Genomic DNA, 24222 nt, shown 5'->3' with positions numbered 1-24222 from the left:
TCAGAAAACTTACAATCATGGCAGAAGAGGAAGCAAAAATGTCCTTCTTCACACGGTGGCAAGAGGGAGAAGTGCCAAGCGAAAGGGGAAAAGGCCCTTATAAAACCATCAAACCTCATGAGAACTCATTTACTATCACGAGAACAGCATGGAGATAACCGCCCCCATGAGTCAATTATCTCCCACTGAGTCCTTCCCATAACACATGGGGATTATGGGAACTACAATTCAAGGTGAGATTTCAGTGTGGACACAGCCAAACCGTATCAATAGTACAATTTATTTAACCCTTTATTGACTATTGATGTTTTTCATATGAATCCTAAAAGAAACTAATTTCCATGCATTGTTTGATTTAATCTTCACTATGACCTGCGTCTCTTAGATGCCAAACTAAGGCTCTTTCATCTACCCTAAAGAGGTTCCCTGTATAACAGACACCAATGTGTTACTTTCTATATATTTTTTCTGTGACAATTGAGCTCCAATTTTAGTTGTGCTAATTTTCATTACATGGAAGTTCTTACTTTGTGAATGATTACATTTGTAGATCTTTTTATTTCTGATGACGTGTATTGTTTTAAAGCTAAGGAAATTATTTGAATGTCCAAGTTTCAATGGCTAAAGCAAGTATTTGGAATCCTATTCCTTATTTGCAATTTTCCAGTTGCTGAATAAAAATAGCAATGATCCTCTACTGATAAGTGAATTCGTTTTTGGATAATGGTTAAAAATGAGCCAACAGAAGATGGTTTTACCTCCTAGGATACAGCACAGGATTATAAATTGAGGTTCTGTTCTTGAAGCCTACTCATTTCATAAATTCATAAATTTACCAAAACTGATTGTGTTTTTTGTTTGGTTATATTTATTTTTGTGTTTTTCCACCTGGCCTGGTTAATAGGGTATATGTCTGTTTACTAGCACTTCTATTTGGGTAGGGAAAATTCCCTAAGTCAACTTTACTACAGTCTTTTGGGGGTCATTGTAGGACAGTTGCTGTCAATTTTATAAAATATATTAAAACCCTAAGAGAAAAAAAACCTTCCCCTCATGAGCTGTGACTCTGTCTAACGTCCACTGTGAAGTTCAGGCTAGGAAAAGAGTTAAAATCAATGCTATTTCCTACTTGGACAAACAAAATGAGCAGGAGCCTGAGATAGCCACCTCTGAGTTCAGCTTGTTGTTACTTAGTTTCCATTCTAATACAGTTTCTCCCTTGCTCAGTATCAGTTTATAAAAGCATGTTACATGTCCACTGACCCCAGATAACTAAATAAATCCCACGTTATAGTCATAGAACTAAGTCCCAGGTTGTATTTGTACAAATGCCTGCCAAAGATGGATACAAGGAATTCAGAATAAATCAACCACTAAATTCACATTTCTTAGTGGAATAAAAGTAGGAATGAGGAATCCAATTCACCATCACTCTCTCATACACACTTGCATGCACATGCACATATGCACACAGGTACACACACACACACACACACAGCATGGTACATTATTAGTTTTCTTTGTTGGATGCATGTTTTGGTTTTGGATTTCTTTGAGGGGCATTTATGCAGAGTTGTTTATCAGATTTGGAGTCCTGGATGCCAGAGAACTGCATTTACTTCTGTTTTTGCATGTACCTTTGTGACATGTACCTGGTGATTTTATGCTGGTTGAATTTCCCATTTGAATGAGGTGACAGCATTCAGGAAGTTATAAGTCCCTGAGATGGACATTTCTGCAGGTCTTTTTCATACATTTCCCGTAGAAGTCTTTTAAATCATGTTCACAATGAGGCTTAAAATTACTGCTTTCTTAAGGAAAAGAGAGATAATCCAGGGGTTTTACAAGCAGCATTTGATGAAAGTCTTTGAAAAGAAAGTAAAAATCAGTTCATTTTAATGATTGGCAATCAAAAAAGATAAACCATCATTAAATTCTAAGATCTGGTATACTGAGACTGAGAAAAAAATAAAAACACGAACTACCTTATAGATGCACCGCTGATAATGTATTCCAAGTTCTTTCTTTTTCGGTAGATCATCCCGAACATATTAGCCTCCGGTTGCTGGAACTCAAAATAATGGCATGGTGATTGTTAAGAGTCCATGTTATATAAGGGTGTTCTGATATTGAAATGAATACTTCACTTCTTGTTTCTGAAAAGTGAATGTTGGTAGGTTAGTTTTTGAATGTGTTTTGAATGTTTTAATAGAACAGGGTTCTATCTAGGAGGAAATAAAAGTATCTGTGCGGCAGACACCACAGTTCTGCTTCTTGGTTGTAAACTTACTTCCTAGTAGCATCAGTTCAAGATGTATTCTCATTGAAACAAATTTTATTTTAATATTCTCACATGCTGATTGTGGAAAGACAGTGTGGGAATTCAACCTAGAGGCTTGCTCTGACAGTGAGAGAAGTGTATCTTGTGCGTATGTGTGTGTTTGTGTTTTAAAGGCTATTTTTGGAGACGAATTAGTACTAATAGGATATAGAGTATAAGAGGAGACGTATGGTGAGGTCACACAGGTCCTGAAATCTTCCTAGAAGTGAATCATAACTCATTCCAAGTGACAGGAAACACGTCCGAGGGGCTGGAAGAGGGATGTGAATCAGACCTGAGTTAAAGCTAACCTTTACAATATCTGTCAAAAATTACTAAGCAAAACAGTTATATGAATATCAATACATGAAATGCCTTCTCCTTATTTGAGTGAACCAACTGCTCTCAGATTCTTGAGCAGTAACCATATCTAGAGAGTACATTAGAATGTCAATTACAAATCATTCTTATCTTTTCATCACATTAGATCGTGGAGAAATTGTGTAAATTATTTGAAAGTAATTAAATTTCTAATCTAAAGATTTAGATCCAGAGTTGGCATTTTTTTTCCTCCCCGCCCCCCCCCGCCACCGCATAAAGCACCAGATCATAAATATTTTAGGATTTGTGGCTGATACAGTTTCTGGTCTCTAACACAGGTTCTCAACTCTGTCATTTTAGTTCAAAAGCAGCAACAGACAATGTGTGAATGAATGACTGTAGCTGTGCTAAAATCACTTTATTTGAGGACATCGAAATTCAGATTTCATATAATGTTCATGTGTCACAAAGTACTTTAGATTTTTTTTAACTATTCAAAAACGTAAAACTACTCTTTGTTTGTGGGATTATACAAAAACAGGCTGTAGGCCAGATTTGAACAGCGGGCTGCAGTTTGCTGAGCTCAGTTTTAGATAATTCACAGTAACCACTGATTTGTGCTGCTTGGTACAGTGGTGTAAAGATTTACCTACAGTACATTTTCTAAATAATTTCTAAGAAAAATAATGCATGATTTTTTTAAAGGGCAGAATGTTTTCTCCCACAAAATAATTGGCCACTGACAATTTTTTTCTTGCTGCTAACCTGATTTGTCAGAGAAGTGAGCACTGCATCTTTGTGTTATGCCCTCTCCCCAAATTCCAATACTAGAAATATATTTATTTGGTTTTATGTTAAAATGCAAATGGCATCTTTCCCCATGAACTGCCATTAAAGAGAGAGGAGAAAGAATGTATATTGTGGGAATCTCAGGGCATGGCTTCAAGTTACCAATTTGATAAATTTTTTCTGAAGTCTAGTGCTTTATCTTAAAATATTATGTCAGTTCTGCATTCTATACCACTAGATATCTATGTTTATTTCAATGTACACAAACTGTTTTAAGTCACTGAACAAATATGCAGTTCCTTTGTGACCTGCCATACTGCCAGCATACCCCAGAAGTCTGGGCATACCTTAGGTTAAGAAACATAGCAGTGAGGCAAACTGATTGTGTGTTAGTCCCAGTTTGATGACTTCAGAGCAGGTTTTAAATGGTAAAGGAAGAATTACATATGAGCATCCCAGTTGTCTTGTATAGTGACCTGAATGACCCCTATTCCCTTGATCCATGGCTTCTACCTGCAGACCCGACTCCAGCCCAAGGTGGAAGAATGGCATGATCACTGTCTTTGAAGACAGATAGGCAAAGGTTTTAATTTTTACTGTTCCATGTGTAGTTAGACTAGTTATTGAGTTAAATTTTGTCATCTGAAAAATGAAGGTAGGATTTATGGTTCTTCAGTTACAATTCAATAACTTTTGCTAATGTAATTCAGAAGGGATATATCAGAAAACCATTGGAGAACGTAACAAAGGAAAATTAAAATATCTGGTGGGAGGAAGACAAAGGAGAGAAATAAGAGGCAATTAGTTTTCCAGGGCATTTTGTTGAGCAACTATGAGATACTGTGGTTAAGAAGCCATTCAATTTGCCTGGGAGACTTCTGGTTTATACCTGCTGTACTTGCATAATTACTCAAAGCTCCCCTTTTACCCTCAAAAATGTCTCTGTTCACATGACACGTTGTCATCTTAAAGGACTCAGAAGTTTGATCTCACTTCTGACTGCGAGTTGGTCTTGCTCTTTTTTCCTTACACTGCAGGATCTGGTTTTGTTCTCTGTGTTCAGAGCCAACCTGTATATACCAGTATCAATTCAAGATTATTCCAGAGCCACCTGGTGGGGGTATCCACCATCCACGGGAAGTGAGGAGAGAGGTGGGCAAACCAGACAGCCATGATATTGAACCTCAAGTCCTCACACTCCTTTCTGTCTGGGAATGGAATTAGATGGTGATATGGTATGGATCTGTATCCCCACCCAAATCTCATGTTGAATTATAATCCTCAGTGTTAGAGGCAGGGCCTGGTAGGAGGTGATTGGATCATAGGGGTAGATTTGACCCTTGCTGTTCTTGTGATATTGAGTGCATTCTCACGAGGTCTGGTTGTTTAAAAGTGTGTAGCACCTTCCCACTTTCTCTCTTCCTCCTACTCCTGACATGTAAGACATGCTTGCTTCCCTTTGCCTTCCATCATGAATGTAAGTTTCCTGAGGCCTCCCCAGCCATGCTTCCTGTACAACCTGCAGAGTCGTCAGCCAATTAAACCTCTTTTTTGTATAAATTACCCAGTTTCTGGCATTTCTTAATAGCAGCATGAGAATGGACTCATACAGATGGGTCAGTCCATAGTATTTTGAAATTTGTCACTATCCCTTATACACATTCATGCTACTTCAGTCTAATCTCCATACTGTTACTCAAAATGGCTTTCTGAAACACAATTTCTCTACAACCCTTTTTGACTCCTCATTTACATTAAGGAAAAATAAAACTACTTAACTTGACATACAGAGCCTTTGATGGCCTAGCTTCTGTCTTTTCTTTGTCTTCCCTCAGTCGCCCACAGCTTCTCTATCTTGTACATTTCTGTAATATTCGGTGGCTTACAGTCCTTATGGCACCATACTCCTGCCCTTCTGTGGCTGGGCACATGCTGTTTCCTCTGGCTGGAATGCTTTGCCCTGCCAAACTTGTGCTAGCTTTTCCTTTCAGAATCAGAGTGGAAGTTGGCTTTCTTTTCTTACTAGTTCTTTTTTTTCTCTTCTAGTTGAGTTATCCTTCATTCCACTCCCATAATTCCCTTGGAAGACTTCACTCCTAAAATGTGGGACCCCGAATTTCATTTAATAGTTTCCTTGTCTTTCTCTCTCAGTAGGTTATTGGCTTCTTGGAGGCAGAGATCACAATTTTCACCTCTGTAAACAGTGGAATGGTACATAGCAGCTGAATGAAAGTTGCATAAGTGGATAAGTGGTCTGCATGAGAAAGGAGCGTTACTTCTGAGAGGAAAAACATAAATATGCAGACAGTGGCGATAAGGATTTTAATAAGACAGAGAGCATGATACAGAATGCATGCTAATTTCATGTGAGGCTAAATTAGTGTGAATATGTGTGTCCCAGTGACAGGGCCCATTTCAGCTTGGGAAGAAGGAGAAAGAATTGTCTGTGGCCTCCAGAGAGGCTTTGTAATTTATTTTCATCAATATACATGTTTCGTTTTCTAAGTGCAAATGTTACCACAGTGATCTGCATCTCTGGTTTCTCTGGGAACCCTCTCTAAATACAACCCAGGGTACCCAGAGAACATGCAGAATAGAAGTTGATGATCTTTGAATAACTGTGGAAGGCATGTGTAGTCCTGGAAGACTGAATAATACTTCCTGAATTTATAAAATGGGAAGATGGACTTCCCAGCCAATGGGCTTGGAAGATGGACACTCACTAGCAAAATTCTACAAAGGATTAATAAGTGGACTTTTTTGAGTCATTAGTGAATCTATTGGGTTCCTAATTATTATCTTATGGGAATCACTTGGACTAAGGAAGTCTGTTTGTAGCCTAATTTTTCCTTAGAAAGGACATCTAATTTGCTGTCTGTTTGCATATCTGTCCTCTCCACTAGTTAAATAATTTTATACACATTTGTGTTCTTAGTTTCCAACACAGAACATGGCATGCTGTAATCACAGTGTAGCTGCTGAAAGAATAGGCTGATGAACATGTAAAGGACATTTGGGTGGTTCTGATACACTGAAAAAGTCAAATGAGTCAAAGTATAATATGGCTATTTAAAAAGTTATATGATCTGAGAGAGTGTTCAAGGAAGTGGTTTCTGCACTATAATTTTCACCTTTGTAAACAGTGGAATGGTACATACGTAGCAGCTGAATGAAGGTTGGATAAGTGGATAAATGGTCTGCATGAGAAAGGAGTGTTACTTCTGGGAGGAGAAACACAGTAGGGAGTCTTAGACCTATTCTATTTTGTCCTGATAGGACTAGAACAGGAGGGTTGTATTAAATTAATCAAGCTCCATAATGAAGGAGGCATTGAAAAGTGAGAAATTATTGAGAGAAAAATGTCTAGGAGAGTCTTAAACATAATGAGTGCATTTTGGAAAACTAGGACACTAATAAACAATGATTTTTACGAGAGTTGAACTTAAAGTGCCTGCAATGATATTAACTGAAAAGGCAAAGTCACTGGACAGGAAGCACACAGTCCACCCCAGGAAAGCTGTGACGGCTGTGGACTGACTAAAGAACAGACAAATATGAATGGGAAACAGACTCCAAATACATTCATGAAAAGAGTAACAGTGGCTGTTCCTGATGACAGGTGATGTTTTTAATGAATTTTTATAATAACCTAGTATTAGATGCATGATGGGGGGAACTATACATAGATTTTTTTCCTCTTAATTCAAATAAAATAGAACAGAGAATTATTGTGTGGAGAAGACGTAGGGAGCAGAAGAGGAGTTAGGAGTGCTATTTTCAAATATTTATTGGGTCATGATGTGGAAAAGAGATTAGAATTATTCTGCATTATTTAGTTAGAACTGCTTACAGAAAAGCTAGATGAAGGGACAGTTTAGCTCATATTATGTCTTATGTCTCTGTGGTGTTAAAAGATAATTTCTAATAAAAGGCAAATTTATGACTATAGAATAAAAATAAATATGTGTTAAAAATCTGACTTAATTCATTAATGAGGAAACTGGTGAGGTATTACAACCAGTTCCAAGGCAAATGCAAAGAATAAGCAAATTCAGATTTGTAAAATAGTTCCCAAGGAGTCAGAATCGGATATGGCATAACTGTCCATTGAATTCCCAAATTTCCCCCTTTTGACCAAAAATATTATCAAAGAAATATTGTTCTCGATACGCAGCATAAACTGTGGTGGCTCCTGCTTCCATGTTGTGTTTGGCACCAGGAGTAACCCAAAAGTAGCCAAATGATGACCTGTTGGGGGTGCTGTAGAGAAAGTTTACTCATAGGATAGTTGGCTTGCCAAGATGACTTTAAAGATAGTTAATAACTTTAAAATTCTAAGATACTACCTCACCTCTCAGGGAGCCAGCTCCTGAACCTATATCACTACAGCTGGGTCCTTCTACAAATTCGAGTTCCTGTGAATACAAACAACTGTCCTTCCCCAGCTGATGAGGGTTTCCTTTGTTTCTCACTGTGCCTTGAGAATCTACCTGCCCTTTGGATTCCAGTTCTCTCCTTACTTGTCTGACATTCACCAACTAAACTCTCTTCCTGTCTCTTAAAGTGCTTTTGACTTGGAAAAAGAAACAACTGTAGAATATAAGATTATGTGGGCTATTTTAGGTTGAATCTTTACCTCCCCCCACCACCAAAAAAAAAAAAAAAATGAAGTATTTATCCCCAGTACCTCATACTGTGACCTCATTTGAAAATAGGGTCATTGGAGATGTAATTAAGATGAGGTCATACCGGAGTAGGTTGGGCCCTTAAAGCAATATGGCTGGTGTCCTTATTAAAAAGATGGCCATTCTGGCCAGGTGCAGTTGGCTTACGCCTATAATCCCAGCACTTTGGGAGGGTGAGGTGGGGGGTGGATTACCGGAGATCAGGAATTCGAGACCAGCCTGGCCAACATCGTGAAACTCCATCTCTACTGAAAAATACAAAAATTAGCCAGGCGTGGTGGCAGATGCCTGTAATCCCACCTGCTTGGGAGGCTGAGGCAGGGGAATAGCTTGAGCCTGGGAGACGGAGGTTTCAGTGAGCCGAGATTGTGCCACTGCACTCCAGCCTGGGCGACAGAGCAAGACTCTGTCTAAAAAAAAAGACGGCCATTTGAAGACAGAGACACACAGGGAGAAGGCTGTGTGATAATGAAAATAGAGATTAGAGTGACACAGCTGCAAGTCAAGGAACGCCAAACATTGCTGGGCAAACCACCAGAGGCACAGAAGAAGCAAGAAAGGACTCTCCTGTAGGTTTCAGAGAGAACATAGTTCTGATGATACCTTGATTTTGGACTTCTTCCCTCTAGAACTGTAAGACAATACATTTCTGTTGTTTTAAGCCACCTAGTGTGTGGTGCTTTGTTACAACAGCCCCAGGAAACTAATATAGGGATATACACAAATTTGTCTTCTATGAGCTGGCTCTGTGCATTGTTCTAAATGTGAAGAGCCGAGTGTAATGTGTTATACACATAATGCCTGGCAAATACAAGGCACTAATTAAGTATTAGTCTCCTTCAATACCTTTTTTTTTTTTTTTTTAACTTCGAACCTGTAAATTGTAAACCAAGTGACTGCATTACCACATAATGCGAGGAACATGACTTGGAATTAAATCTGAGCTTAAATCCAAGCTTTGCCACTAGCTAGCCAGCTATATGACTTAGGACAGTTTTTTTGTTTTGTTTTGTTTTGTTTTTTGTTTTTCTGGATAAAACCATCTTTCTGGTCAGGGTAAAGATGAGAAACAATGGCTGTGATCATGTGGTACAGGGTAAGCACCCGATGCTTAGTAACTACTGTAATTTTATTCTTCTTGCATGATGATTTTTATTATATTAGCACTTCATGACTTGCATTGCTGCTAGGGAGTTTGTAATTGTTATATTTGCTCAAACAATTGAATTTATAATCACTGCATTCATAAGGAGAAAGATGACTACTTTTAAAATTCTCTTTATATCCTGGACATTTTAAGGCTTGAAAAATTAGTGCTTTCCACTTTTATTTTTGAACTGCTACTAAATTTAAAGGACTATTAATCCCCCATGTTTATGACTCACCAATTCATCATCAACACGATGCCTTTTAAAGCAATATGTGACTCAGGAGAAGCATGAACCAAGCGCCTGAAAGAGTGGGGAGATGGTTGTGTTGAGGATGGAGGAGGAGCATTTGGGTTTATTTTCCTTTGAAGTAGAGCCCGAAAAGTTTTGCTGAAGAAAAGATATCTGAGCATGTGCTTGAGTTTGATTCATTAATTTTCAGTATATCTTAAACTTAGTTTTTCAAGCTGTTTTTATTTTACTATCATATGAGCTGACAGCAGGAATGCCAAACCACACTGCCACTGTGTGAGGCACAAGGGTGTTGAGGACAGTATGGAAATTCCCTTTTGAGTCTGATTTTCTGGAATACCAGAGGCCACATTTCTGAGTGGCTAGTGCAAGGGAAATAAATCTACCCATGCCGGGGTAAGAAAGACAAGAAGCTAGTTCCTGCCTAGCTCCAAAATTCTCAAAGATAATAGGCTTGAAGAAGTCTGTATTCCTCCTTTCTTAAGACCTACACTAAACACTAAATGCTTTGACTGTTCTTATGGGACTAGATCACGTAGAATTCCCTACTGCAGAAGATGAATACTCTTCTGCATAGTGTACTGCTGATGGTAAGCAGACTTCTCAGATAGCCCCCAAGATTTCTGTCCCCTGGTCTACACACCCTGTATCATGCCTTCCATTGGTGTTGGCAGGGCTCATGAATATGATGGAATTGTCACTGCCTTGTTTATGTGATGTTATATTAAACTCCATCTTAACCAACAGAGAGAAACTCTCCTCCTGTCCTTAAAGGAGCAAACTGGCATGTGTGGAGAAGGTCACAGGGGAGGGAACAGTGGGAGGCCTCTAAATACTGAGCATGGCACTTGATGGATTGCCAGCAAGAAAGTGGGAACCTTCGTCCCGTAACTGCAAGGAACTGAATTCTGCCAACAACCAGTGAGCTTGGAAGAGGCCTCAGATGAGATCAGACCCTGGCTGACACTTTAATTTCAACCTCATGAAACCGTGTGCCCAGAGCCCACCTACTCTATGCTGAACTCCTAGCCATGGAAACTGAGATAATAAATGGGGGTTGCTGTAAGCCACTATATTTCTATTTATTTGTTATCCAACAATAAAAAATAAATGCAGTTCTAATTTCCAGGAACAGGGTATCAAGTCTCTTAGCTAATAAACAGCAAATAAACAACAACAACAAAAAGCAGTCTGTGCACAACCACACCCCAAGTTGTCTTTGTTCAAGTAACTAACAAAAGATTTCCCTCCCACTCCCATTAGTGTAGACTTGCACAAAACCAGTGGGAGCTCCTTTATAGTTGGTCATTGCCGTGGCCTACATGACGTTCTAGATGAGCCTAGCTGAGCTATTACTGATTTAGTGGAGCAATTATTTTGTGTAATAACCTGTGACTGACTGAATGCCTATTGTTTCACCCTTCTTTTATGTGTCCTTATAATGATTTTCTTAAGGCCAATTGTAATCTCATATGTATTTCCCTAACAAAGAGTACCTTGATCTTGAATGTTCCTTTATTTCCATGCTGCCCTCACCTTTCTCCCAAATGTACATTCTAAAAGACCCTTTCAGCATATTGCTTATTTAGAGTGAACACATGAAGATGCTTTTTTATATGCTTAGGGGAAGAAGAAAAGACCATCCAGTAAAAATTTCACATTGTTTTCCCACCCAAGTGTATCTTGCTCAGATAAAGGTGCATCACAAAGGCCACCCTGGCATTCCTGCCAGCATTCAGCATTCCATGCCCCATCTCTGTCTTAAATTGGAAAACATTTTTACCGATTTCTTAATATGTTTGAATTCCTGTTTTTCACATCATCCCTGATATATTTGGGGGTGCTGGATTGGAATATGTAACACTTTTCTTGCTAAATAGTCGGGTTTTGATTAATTGGCTTCTGACTTATGGAGCTATATTTACAGCTCTGTGAGGTAGATAAATTCACAGCATAAAATAAAACCCTCCCAATCATTCAAGGCAGTCAGTTTGCACTCACATATAACCCAGATGCACTTAAAATAAAGGTGTCTATCAACCAGTAAGTAACGTGATTTCTCAATTGCCCTGTTCATAGATAGAGACAAGTCTATGTGGGGCAATTTTTCAAGAGCGTTAGAAAGGGCTGTCTCCGTAATATTTCCCTACTCTGTCCCTTTATTGATGGCCAATATTCCATATTTATGTAATGATTCCTCTGGCCCCTATAAAAGTGGAAGTAAGCCGGGAAAGGAGTTACCTGGTATTTCTCAAACTATTATATAAACCAAGCCACCATATTTTATCATTCTGAAGGCGTACAGCTCTCATGTTATTCTATGTGAATGGTGCCCCCTGGTGATGTGCTGTATCTATGCTGCAGTGAACTTAGTGGATGTATGCTCAAGATTCTGCGTTGTTTGTACATTATTCAGGTTTTTTTTTAAATGTTCATATTTTCATGGGAATGAGTTATCAGTTCCTCTCTTGAAAGCATGTTTGATTAGAAAGAGTGCAGGCTTGTTTGTGTGGTTGCTTCATAGTATCATTGGCCTGAATGTTTTTTTTTTTTTTTAAAAGGAGCTATAGCTAATTAAAACAAAATTAGCATGGCCAGGTGTGGTGGTTCATTCCTGTAATCCCAGCACTTTGGGAGGCTGAGGTGGAAGGATCACCTGAGGTCAGGAGTTCGAGACTGGCCTGGCCAACATGGCAAAACCTTGTCTATTAAAATTACAAAACTCAGGCAGGCGTGGTAGTGAGTGTCTGTAATTCCAGTTACCGGGAAGACTGAGACAGGAGAATTGCTTGAACCTGGAAGGCAGAGGCTGCAGTGAGCTGAGATCATGCCACTGCACTCTAATCTGGGTGACAAAGTGAGACTCCATCTCAAAAAAAAAAAAAAACAGATTAGCAAAATGTTGATATTGAAACCGCAAGATGGCTGCGTGGGGATTCACTATGCTTTTCTTTTTACTTTTGTGTATGTTTGAAATGTTCTACAACAAAAAAGGTTAAAACATAAAAGGAACTCAGCTTTAGATTGTTAAAAACACACAAATCCTTGCCATATAAGTCTTAAATACTTATTATAGGAAAAATCCAAATGCAAAAAATGTTTATGTAGTAGAAGAATGGAATATGACTAAAATTTTTCCAAAATAGAAGAGTATATTTACAAATCATAGTGTTTAGCCATATTATGCAGCCCAGAAGAATAAATAAGTAGATACTTTTTAATATATAAAAAAGAAAGAGTACAGAGATCAAAAAGACAGAAGCTCTCTGAGAATGGGATCCACAAAAATGCAGAATAAAAGTTTACTCTTTTTATTTTGTTCTCAAAACTCTTCCTCCTGCTGCTTCTTTTAACAACTCCCTGCCATGATCCACCATCCATTTATTCATTCATTCATTTATCCATCCATCTATTATCCATCCACTCATTCATTCATCCATCCACCCATCCACCTACCCATCTTTCCATCCATTTCTTTACCCATATATTCATTGACCCAGCAAACATCAGTTAAGTGCCTGTCATTTGCCAAACATTAATGGATGATCCAATACCCAATTTGAATTTCTTTACATAATACTTCAATGATCCAGAGAGAAAGAGGACTTTGAAAAATTATCTGTCGTTCAGAGATTGGAGAAGTAGTGTGCAGCGGAATACATTCAAACTTTTGAAGATAGCTTTTTGCAATTGTGCCTTGTACTTCCTTTTCCCACTTTCTCTCTCCCTCCCCATCTTCCTTACAAAATGTACAAAGGGTCCTAGATTCAGTGGGTACTGGGTAGAGGTGCACAGAACATTGCCTCAAGTTGTGCAACGTGGCAGCCCTATAGACTTCAGGAACTTTGTTCTGCAATATACATTTTTTTTGTTTCATTATTTTCTTTATTTTTATTTTTAATTTTTATTTTTGATGACAAAGCCGGGTTTATTGTTCTGGGTTAAACCTGTGGAGGCAGGACCTGGGAAGGGGCATGGAGACAGATGAAGCTGGTGACTGTATCTTCCTGGTCATTGCTGGGTTCTCAGCACTCTTGGCCCCCACTCAAGTTCTAGGTGAAGCCCAGTGCTGGGGGATGGGGTCCTCTTCCTGCCAGTGCAGCCTGTAGGATCACTTGTAAGATCCCACATGGAGGTGGGGGGTGGGGTGTTGGCCTGCGCTGGGGCCAGCGTCCTCAGGAAGGTGTCTTGGAGGAGATGGCGGCAGCCTCCCCATTCTTCTTGGCCGGGGCCTTTAGCAGGGCCAGCTTCTCGGGCAGGCTGCTGCTGGCTTTCATCACCACATCGTGTTCGATCTTCTTCCGGATCCCGACTTCTAGGTTCTTCTTGAGCTTTTGCTGCTGCACGACGCGCGCCTTCTTGGGAGCGATAACACAACCGCCTTTTCTCGGGCCCCGATTCTTTTCAGATGCCGCCGCTGCTGTCTTGCTCTTTGCGGGCTTGTGCGCCTGGAACTTGCGCTGCCCCTGCGCCATGATCCCTCATTTATTTTCATAGGCTATTTTTCATTAAAGCTTCAAGCTTATTATCTCTCCTCCAGGAGGCTTATTTTCTGACAAGATTAGATTGCTGTTTTTCTTCTTATTAATTGATTGATTGATTGATTTACAGGTAAGAAGAGTGAATGTCTATATACTTGGTCAGGTTCACTTTGATTCCTTATTTCTAAGATGAATTCAAATGTAATGAATCTCTTGAGCCAGACAGGGATTCTTGTTAAATATCACATCCCTCTATTTCAGTTTAGTCTTCTGCTTAATGGAAAACTGAATAGGTCCAAAGATTACAATTTCTGCTTTATTTGGTATAATGCCGATACAAGGAACAATTACATCTTAATGATTATATCCCTTATACACTTGATTGCTTAGACCAGTATATGTCCCATTATGTGAAGCAGTCAGGATGCTTTCACCATCTCAGAAAGAGAATAACTTGAGCCTGCACAATCAAAAATATGTCATCGTAACTCTTTTCTTCTGAAAGACAGAGCCATATTCTTTTGAACTGATAACCGAAATGAGAAAAGCTGACATTGTATTATTAACCAATCCTCTAGACATTTGCTTTAGAATTAAGTGTGACACATTGAAAGACATGGTCAGAGAACTGCTTTAGTTCTCTACCAGCTCAATAACATAAACAATATGAACTGGGGTTAGAAACTCCTTAAAGAATCAATGGAAGAGAAATTCATTAAATAAGATAAAATAACAAGGAAACTGCTATATCATTTCTTTACAATTCTCTCATGAAGTTGTATCTTGGGTTCGTCATGAAACAGTGCTCAGTGAAAGACTTAGGTGCAAAGGATTTCTTATGAATGTTCATTCAGGAGGAATCCCTAAGGGAGTGGAGGAAGCAAAATTGGACATGGAGGGAAAACCAAGCAAAGGTGTGCTTTTACCTGAACTCAGCTCTATCCTGAAAGGAGCTCTGGAGCATAAGTTACAAAAGACCATCCTTAAAGGGGTGCAGGTACCAAGTATATGGAAGGTGGGTGATGAACACACCATACTTGGAAAGGAATCTACAGGGAGTTGCATGGGGTACCAGTAGTGTTCAGTGCACTGAAATACTGAACTCAAATCAAGATTGGAAAATTTTTCTGGAGGTTGGTTTCTGTAAAACTCTCCAAGTTTGTTATAATACACTCTATTCTGGGGTCCTTTGGAAGAGTAGTAGAAAGGAAAACATGGCTGTGGACTCAGGGAGACCTAGGATTGAATCCTTACCCTGCTATTTGCCAGCAAATAGAAAAACCTGGCCTAGAGTAAATAGCACCATCCCTAAATATACATGCATTAAATCAGCAGTGCTCCTTCTCACACACGTCTGCTTTCTATAAAATTTGATATTTGGAACTTTTTCACCATAAGTCACTTAAATCTTAGTTTTTGACTTTTCTCCTCCAGGAAGATTTTAATTTTCAAGCTTACTTCTCTGCAAAATAATGGGATTTAACCTAATTTCAAATGATTCCTGGCAACAGAGAAATACTTATGGTATGCTTATTTGTGGAAACAGAAAGTCCTTCTTCTTCCCAGAGTCCTCTCTGCAGATGCACCTGCCCACTCAGCCTGCCCACAATGCAGGCCCTCTTTTCACACACCCTTGGAAGAATATTCTTCAAGGAAGTCTAAAGACAAAGACAAATTACAAGAAAGCACTGCTTTTATTTTCATTTTTTCCAAATTAAGCTCCTGGCCTACAATTATTATTTTGTGTTCTTTCCTCCTCCTCAAAGCTGGTTTTAGTTTCTCTACTGCATTCCCTGATCCTAGGGTATCTGGCAGTTAGTGGTCAGCAGGCTCTGTCAGGCAGCTCATCATTTGGTCAGGATCCAGGCTACCCTCTGCATCTCTCAGCCAAAACCCTCCATGTGTACCCTTGTGGTTTTTAAAGGAAGACAAATGGCCCTTCTGGGACCCAGGTAGCCAGATGGAAAGACATGACCCTCTTTGGTCTTGGCTGGGGTGAGAACCTTCTTCCTGAGTCATTCATTAGCTTAAGCTTCTTTCAGATCAAGAGATTCTACCAACTGTGGCAGGGCATGGAGGCTTATGCCTGTAATCCCAGCATTTTGGGAGACTGAGGCTGGAAGATAACTTGAGCCCAGAAATTTGAGACCAGTGTAAGCAACATAACAAGACCTCCTTGTCTCTCCAAAATTTTTTTAAAAATTTGCAAGGCATGGAGGCATGCAACTGTAGTCTCAGCTACTAAGGTGGCTGTGATGGGAGGATTGCTTGAGTCTGGGAGGTGGAGGCTGCACTGAGCCATGATGGTGCTACTGCACTCCAACCTGTATGACGAACCAAGACCTATCTCAAAAAGAAAAACAAGTAAAAATAAAAGAAAGAAATTCTACCAATTGCAAAACATTAGGCTTTAAAAATCTTTCAATCGTAGGATATTATTGCTGGAGGGAGTTTTAGAGATCATTTTGTCCCACCTATTAATTTCAGAGAAGAATGGACTGAAGCTTACATAGCTTAGATGTTTTCCTCACAATCACACAGTAGACAATGCTAGTGCTGCACTTTTATGACACCAATGGTTGCCAGACTTTTATTTATTTATTAGCAGTACAGCCTCTGTTTTGAAAAAAATCTTGCTCTGAAATATACCAACTAGACCTAATTCATATGAAGTGGGAGACAGGGAGCCCAAAATCAAATCTATACCCCTTTCTTCTTTTTGCAGCTCTGTGCCAAATTCCCTCTTGAAAAACGAATTTTTAATGGCTCTTAGAGATCTAATTCAGTGCTTTAGGTTTCTAATGGGTCTTTATTATGGAGCTTGATTAATATTGTTTAGAAAGTCCTGCACCCAATCATGTGTTTCAAGCTTGGAATGCCCCATAAAAAAGGGAAGCTCAGGCCAAACAGGTCAGTGCCAGATTGGGTCCAGAGCCTGGAAAGAGGATCAGGGAAGCTGGAGAAATAACCAGATAGTGGCTGAACTGAGCCCTGAGCTTCCAAGCTGAGTTTGGAGTCTAGGAAATAGTCTTCAAGGCCAAGTGGAAGGGGCTGAACTGAAAAGAGAATGCTGAACCAAGGTTCAGGAGCTGAGTTAGAACTGGATGGAAGGAAAGTTAGGGGAATGGTATTAGTTTTTCCATTGCTATTTTTTGCAGAAATTACTACAGCTCAAATTACTGTAAATTTGGTGGTGTATAACAACATAAAATTTATTATCTCAAAGTTCGTATGGGTCAGAATTCTGAGCATGGTTTAGATAGGTTGTCTGCCCAGGGCCTCACCAGGGTTAAATCAAGGTGTTGGCCAGTTTTTATTCCTCTGAGGAGCTCAGTGTTTTCTTCCAAGCTCCTGTGGTTGTTGGCAGAATTCAGTAGCTTGAGATTATAGAATGGATATTTTCACTTTCTTGCCGGCCATTAGCCAGGGGCTACTCTTTGCCCCCACCCGATGTTCCTTGCCACATGATTCTCTCTACTGTAGAGGGAGTTTTTAAATTTATTAGGAGAGCATGACTTTAATGCTTGACCATCTTTTGAAAGGGCTCCATAGATTAGGCTAGGCTCTCCCAGGATAATCTCTTTTGCTAAACCAAAGAAAACTAATTAGTAACCTAAACATGGGAATGACGATCCCATAATATTCATGAATCCCTTCCACACTCTAGGGGAGGGGATTATACAGGGAATGTACACCAGAGTTCAGGAACCTTGGGGTCATCTTAGAATTTTGTCTACGACAGGAATGAAGCCAGGGAGACCAAGGACAGTCTTCTGGCTTCAAATGTAGACTCTACCACATGGAACCTGAAGGGCCTTGGGTGGGGAACTCGCAGTAGGTCTCCTTTATGCCTTACCAGTAAAATGGAATTGTAATCACACTTAGTTCTGGGAGTTGTGATGGAGATTCAGTGGAGGTATACACAGAAGTTCTTAATCACTGCCTGACCTAGGGTCAATGCATAATGAATGCCAGCTTTTTAAACGCGTGGCCTGTGGCTCACCTTCCAAGAACCATCTGCACTCTGATACTTGGATTGGCTTAAAGGTTCCAGTCAGGAAAGATATTTTCCCTTTTAAGAAATACGAGGTCATGAAGCATCTCAGAACTTTACTGAGACGATGAACTGCAGGTGCTGGCGCTCCTAGATGTCCCACACACACACCCAGCAGAGCACTGGGTCCTTTCTCATGGCTTGCCCTCGGTGGCATGCCTTATGGAGGCTAATGGCTAAGCAGAAGATTAAGTCTTAGCCCCGGGCTAAAAAGGGAGCATCATATGTTCATATTGTAGAATAAGAATGAATGAATGAATAAATGAATAAATAAAGGGAGCATCAGGGTTGGCTCAAATTTCCTGATGACATGAAGTTTGAATTGGCACCTGAAGGCAGGTAGAATTTGGATTGTCAAAGTCAGGAAGAAAGTGTTCTTGATAATTTATATAAAGCTGTCGCCCCAGGGCTCGGCTTATCTCCTGGGTTGAATAGAGGCATTTCTCTTCTCACATCTGGGAAGCAAGTAACTTGGAGTAACTAACATACATTGTGTCAAGATCTTATCTAATTTTAAAATAATTAAAACCTAATTAATTTACATATTCTTTAAGTCGGCCTTGGTCTCTTACATGGGTGTGCCATTAGTAACAAAGTGTAAACTGAGATCATGCATATCAACAACTGTCCACTTTTCTCAAAACTGAAAGCCTATGTCCTTCTTACATTGAAGGCTATGGTTTCTATCAGTAGTGTGGTGGATGACGGGGAACATGAATTAGGGGTGATATCTAAAGTCCCATAACAGTGGGCATATGTATACTTCCAATATGGAGAAAGACATTTCAAGTTGTTCCCAACGTCCAGTAAGCCTCATGTACATTTCCATTTTTTATATAACATGCAATAGCTCAACTTTGCAGATATCTTGTTAACTCACTTCCTTCCCCACAAATGTACTTGGATATGAGAATTTCCAGGTGCTTGCTTTCTTTAGCTATTCTTGCTATTAAAGTTAGTTAAAAAGTTAACTGTAAGTGCTATACCTTTTTTGAGAATGCTGCAGCTGTTTGAGCCAGTTATAAAAGATCTGTAAAGCAGCCTCAAGGGATATGTGGAGGATTTTCATCAGCTAGGCAATTTATAGTTCTGTTTAGTTTTTACTAGATGTCACGTATTCCCAAAAAAGTTACAACAACATCAGCTTCAGCTTTATTATTAGTATACACCTGAAAACACTTTGGAAACAGAGAGTCTTCAAAAGACTCAGCGTGATTTTACAGATACAGTGCATGAGCCATTTTCTGAGGAAGTTAGTGTGGAAGCATCAGTGGTTACTAGTGGGCTGCAAGACCACTTGAATGACCAATGGAATCAGCCAGCTATTAGTAGCAGTTACTGGTAAGAGGAGTTGAGGAGCCTTCCTGGAGGAGGCAGCACTTGAACTGACTCGCTTGAGCTGATTCGTTAAAGGATTGGTGGAAGTGAGACAAAACGGAAGATGGTCGTGGGGAAATAGGTTCCACACAGGAAGACCAGTGAGAAAATAAGCCCGAGCAGGCAAAAAATAGTGTTAGTGGGGAACTTCACACGATTCAGAGCTGTTGGAGGATGACCTGTGGGGAAGTGAGAAAGGGAGTGTAGGGAGGTGAGGTCAAAGAGGGAATAAGGTCTACATAGGTCACAATGGCTTGTTGGGCAATTAAAAGGAATTTAAATTGGGCAGTTTAAAGGAGTTTGCTGTGGGCAGTGGCAAACAGCTGAAGGGTTTTAGTCAGGGCAGAGTTAAAGATAGAACTGCTTTTCAGGTGGGTTCTTATTAGAGTCTACCTTAAATGCTGTGTGGAGGAAATAGATTAAGTGGGACAAGTCTGAAGGCAGGAGGCCAGTGAGGAGGCTGTTGAAGTAATTCAGGCTAGCAATGAGGAAGTCATAAGCAGGTCTAGCGTGGGAGGGATGGACAAGAGTTAAAAGCACAGCTTCTGTACTTGTTTTCCTTTCATGGAAAGGAAAAGAGCATGCCACTTATAAAATGAGTGCAGAAGCCAGACTGCCCCAGTGTGACTCTTTAAGAACTACCTAGGTGACCTTCGCAAACTTCCTTCTCTGTAAGATAGGGGGGTGAGAATACTAGTATTGCAAAGATCACACCTATGAATACACGGAAAAGCATGAAAGAGTATTTGGCACATCTCAGGTGTTCAATATATGTTAGTGATTATTGTTATGAAAGAGTTTAGCCCTGAAACTTGCATTTCTCAGACAAACTCCAAGAGGTGGAATCCTGAATCAGATACTTGTTAGGGTACTGTGGCAATTTAACGATTTCGTTCCCCAATCTCCTCATCTGTAAATGTAAATAACAATAATTTGTACTTCATAGGGTTGCAGTACGAATTAAATGTGGAAATACATGTAAAGTACTTAGCAAGTGACAGATGTATCTTAACTCTTTACCACTACCACCACCATCATCACCATCATCATCTTCTAGGCAACTCTTTCATTTATCCCTTTTACTTTTTTTGAGAGTAGTATATTGAATACTGGTGGTTATTAGTTATATGAAAAGTGACATGCTCCCCACATAGCTTGATTTTCTTACCTATATTTGAGTTCTCATAATATAAAACTACTCTGCCTGCTAAATTCACCTTAATGTTTCAGAAAAAATCTCTGACACATTTACTAATCTTATAATTTTATATTTGTGTAACACCTTTGACCTATAAGAGAAGGAAGTGAAGGTAAAAGTGCTAATTTTTTTCTTTACTGTGGCTGAAATTTTATTATAAAGTATCTCTTGGACCTGGTATTCACATAATCTATTTTGTAGGAAATGTCATTACTGTCCTCCAGTTGGGTTGTTCACTGCCAGGAACTAAGGAATAAGACTCGAATTTAGCACTTAGACTGGGTCTCTAAATTGAAATAGAAAATGCTCAATGTATAATATTACTATGCTCAATCCATTATGCAGGCATTATTAAGCACTCACTGAGTGCTTCCATCTTTGGGCTAAGGGTTATGAAGATGGAAACAAATTTGAGTCAAACAGCTTGCTGTCAAGGTAGGGAGACTCAGCTGGCATTGATGGGTGATTAATGAGCATTGAGTCTTGTGTAGGGAAATTAAGCACTCTGATTGCTCAGAGTTGGCGAGACAGGCACTTCACTGCATCCTGGAGAGGCCCAGACCTGGGATCAGTCCTAAAAATGAAGCCTTTGTCACTTTAGAGAAGACATTTCCTACTGGGTGGCCTCAGTTTTACTCTCATTAAACTGGGTTGGCACTAGATGATATCTTGGTTAGCTCCCAACTTTTATACTTGCTGGTTAAATGTGAGCTGGGTACTTTCTAGAAGCTTTCTAAAGAATAAACAAATGGGGCTGGATACAGTGGCTCATGCCCATAATTCCAGCACTTTGGGAGGCCAAGGAAAGAAATGGAAATGGAAAGATCACTTGAGGCCAGGAGTTCAAGACCAGCCTGGGTAACATGGTGAAACCCTGTCTCTACTAAAAATACAAAAAAAAAAAAAAAAAAAATTACCTAGGTGTGGTGGCACACACCTGTAATCCCAGCTACTCAGGAGGCTGAGGCACAAGAACAGCTTGAACCCAGGAGATAGAGGTTTCTGTGAGCCTAGATCTCACATTGTACTCCAGCCTAGGCAACAGAGCCAGACTTTGTCTCAAAAAAAAAAAATATGATAAACAAGTGGATCTTAAAGTTATTGTTGTTCTTGTTGTTTTTTAAGGAATCCATAGCTTTACCCTACAACATATGAACTCTCTCTAGTCTATATTTTATCTCTAGATAAACTGTTATCAGACCATGTGTGCTAGGTCCTTTATGAATAAATTTCCTTGAACTGTGCTATGGGGTTTATGCTAAAAAAAAACAAACTTGAGATTGTGTTGATTGTGTTTAGGTAGTGAAGGAGATCACTGACCTTCTCATACAGAGTTCCCTCCATGAAGCCATGTTTCCCTGAGGAATTGATATGCTTCTTTCCTACTATTTCTGGCAGGTGTACATCTGACATGGACTCCCCTAGACTTTGCAGGCTAGGAAGCTTGGCCCAGACTGTGATTCAAAATGCACATGGGTGACATATCTTCATTTTATCGTTCTTCTTTTTCATTTCTCTGATCTTTATTTTTATCTTTGTTATTTTTCCATGTTATTGCATAGATGCATCTAATCCACCTCTAATTATCTGTGGATCAAACCAAGCAGCAATGTGTGGTAAACAGAAGGTTTAGGTGCCAAAAGCAGAGTCTGTGCTCAGGAGGATATTCACTCTTTTGTGATAAAAATAACCCCTCACGTGGGTATAGCATATTTCAATTTACAAAGTACTCTTTGAATATTTATTACTACCTTGTGAAGTGTGTGGTGAAGTTCTTTATTTTCTTCATTCTACAGATGCAGAAACTTGAGGCTCAGGGAAGGCAAGTGATTTGCTGCATGTTGCTTGGTGTTGAAAGGTGCGGCGGTCTGGGTTTAACAGGAACATTTACCAGCCAAGGTTCAGCAAGAGAAGCTTTTCAGTCCCCTAATCCCTCATTATCCCTCAGAGAAGTACACTGATGCCAGGACAATGCTGACACACCATGAAGTAATACTCTATGGACAAGAAATTGTCCTGCTGATGCTCTTATGGTATAAATGTGAAAATGACCTTCTAAGAGAGTGCTAGGAAATGCCAGCTACTTGGCACCTGAAAACCTTGGGGTCCCTGGGTTCTTGGGAAGCCAAGTTCAGCACAGTACTACCTATGAGAGAAGGAGGAACCCAGGACCCTTCTACCACCCAGGGAAGATGTGGTTCCTCCCTGCTGAGATAATGGTTGTCATCAGTCCTAGCTAGCTTATTGACAGGTAACCTACAGTACATGCTGGACCAAATTGGACAGTCCTTGTCTCCACACATTAGTAATAAGGTAATAGAGCTTGAACTGGAATCCAGGGCTCCTATCCTCAGATCCATTCTTTGCTCCACTGTCACATTACATTGGTTAAAGGGCCACAGATATTCAGGCCTGAGAAGCAGTATCCCCCTGTAGAAATTCTCAGAACAGAAATAACAGCTTCCTCTGTTCTACTCTCATTGTACCTCATCCTTTATTATGTTTGTTGACCGGCATATACTTCTTCTCCTATATAGGGCAATGCCTGTGATCTATTAATTTTAGTAGCCTGCAGCAGTTTGTGTAGTTTATGGCATACAATAGATATTTAATTTTAAAAATTAGCTTACGAATTCAGTATCTCCCTGTTAACTTTCAAAAATGAATTCCTTGGTATACTTAGACTTTTTTAGTCTGCCTAGTCATTCATTGATTTTTATCACCAAACAAAACCCACAAAACACCATACAGAGTACATTATGTTGATGATTACTACCTGTGGAGATGTTCTTCTGATTATTTCGTGAAGCTGCTTCCTTCTCTATATGCCCTCTTGCTTCAGACCTCATCATCTTTCACTTGAAATATACTGTTATCTGAAGTCTCCTTATTGATTATCTGCCACTCGTCTCAACTGAGACCATCTTCCACCTTGTATTCCACCCTTTCTGACCTGCCTGTCAGATTCTAAATACATCTGATGAAGTCTTCCCATTCATTCTTCAAGACCCAACTCAGCAATCACCCTACCTTCACCTTGATATATCATACATGCCAATGGTTTCCTGGGTCATCTCTCAAGGGGATTTATTGACTTTAGTTTTTGCTTTTGAATATATGCTGGAAAAATTGGTCATATTCTCTGCAATTTATTGATGATCGTTAGTTATAGTGGCATTTGCCATTGAAAATAAATCAACTTTCAGGCAAGAAACCTGAAAAGGTGTAACTTTTAGGGTTCAGGGAAAGAGTATAGGATCCTTGTGACGTGAGAGTTATAAAATAAAACAGTAGAATCTATAATCCTGGAATAGACTGACTGCTGCTAAAGGTCACGTGTATCCTCTACCCCTTGTTCCACATTACATTCTCTGTATCCATAGCAGAAGATTCTGGCTTATGTGTTTTTTATCACGTTCACTCACAGTAATGACTCTGCTCTTGGTTATTTATCTTTGTTAGCGAAGAGACACTGTGTTGCCCTTCCCAGGGTTCTTGCACTTTAATATCATCTCTCAGGGAAGGGAAGGCTTTGGTGGCAAATTATAAAACAATTGCAAAGAATTGTGAGCAACCTTAGAGAGCCAAAGTTTTTGC

At 39.6% G+C, this 24222-nt stretch overlaps 1 protein-coding gene and 1 pseudogene across 7 annotated transcripts in view; one reads left to right on the top strand and one right to left on the bottom strand.

Annotated features, from left to right (window-relative positions):
- Positions 1–24222, top strand: part of CTNNA2 (catenin (cadherin-associated protein), alpha 2) — a 1228212-nt gene that overhangs the window by 1055097 nt on the left and 148893 nt on the right. The gene's annotated exons all lie outside the window — the stretch shown is intronic.
- LOC105530683 lies at positions 13423–13990 on the bottom strand (annotated as a pseudogene). The gene has a single exon (XR_001004680.1). The product of XR_001004680.1 is annotated as a leydig cell tumor 10 kDa protein homolog pseudogene (transcript).

The sequence above is a fragment of the Mandrillus leucophaeus genome, unplaced genomic scaffold, assembly GCF_000951045.1.
Source record: "Mandrillus leucophaeus isolate KB7577 unplaced genomic scaffold, Mleu.le_1.0 Scaffold84, whole genome shotgun sequence".
NCBI classification, from domain to species: Eukaryota; Metazoa; Chordata; class Mammalia; order Primates; family Cercopithecidae; genus Mandrillus; species Mandrillus leucophaeus.
This window is presented reverse-complemented; position numbering and strand designations above follow the sequence as displayed.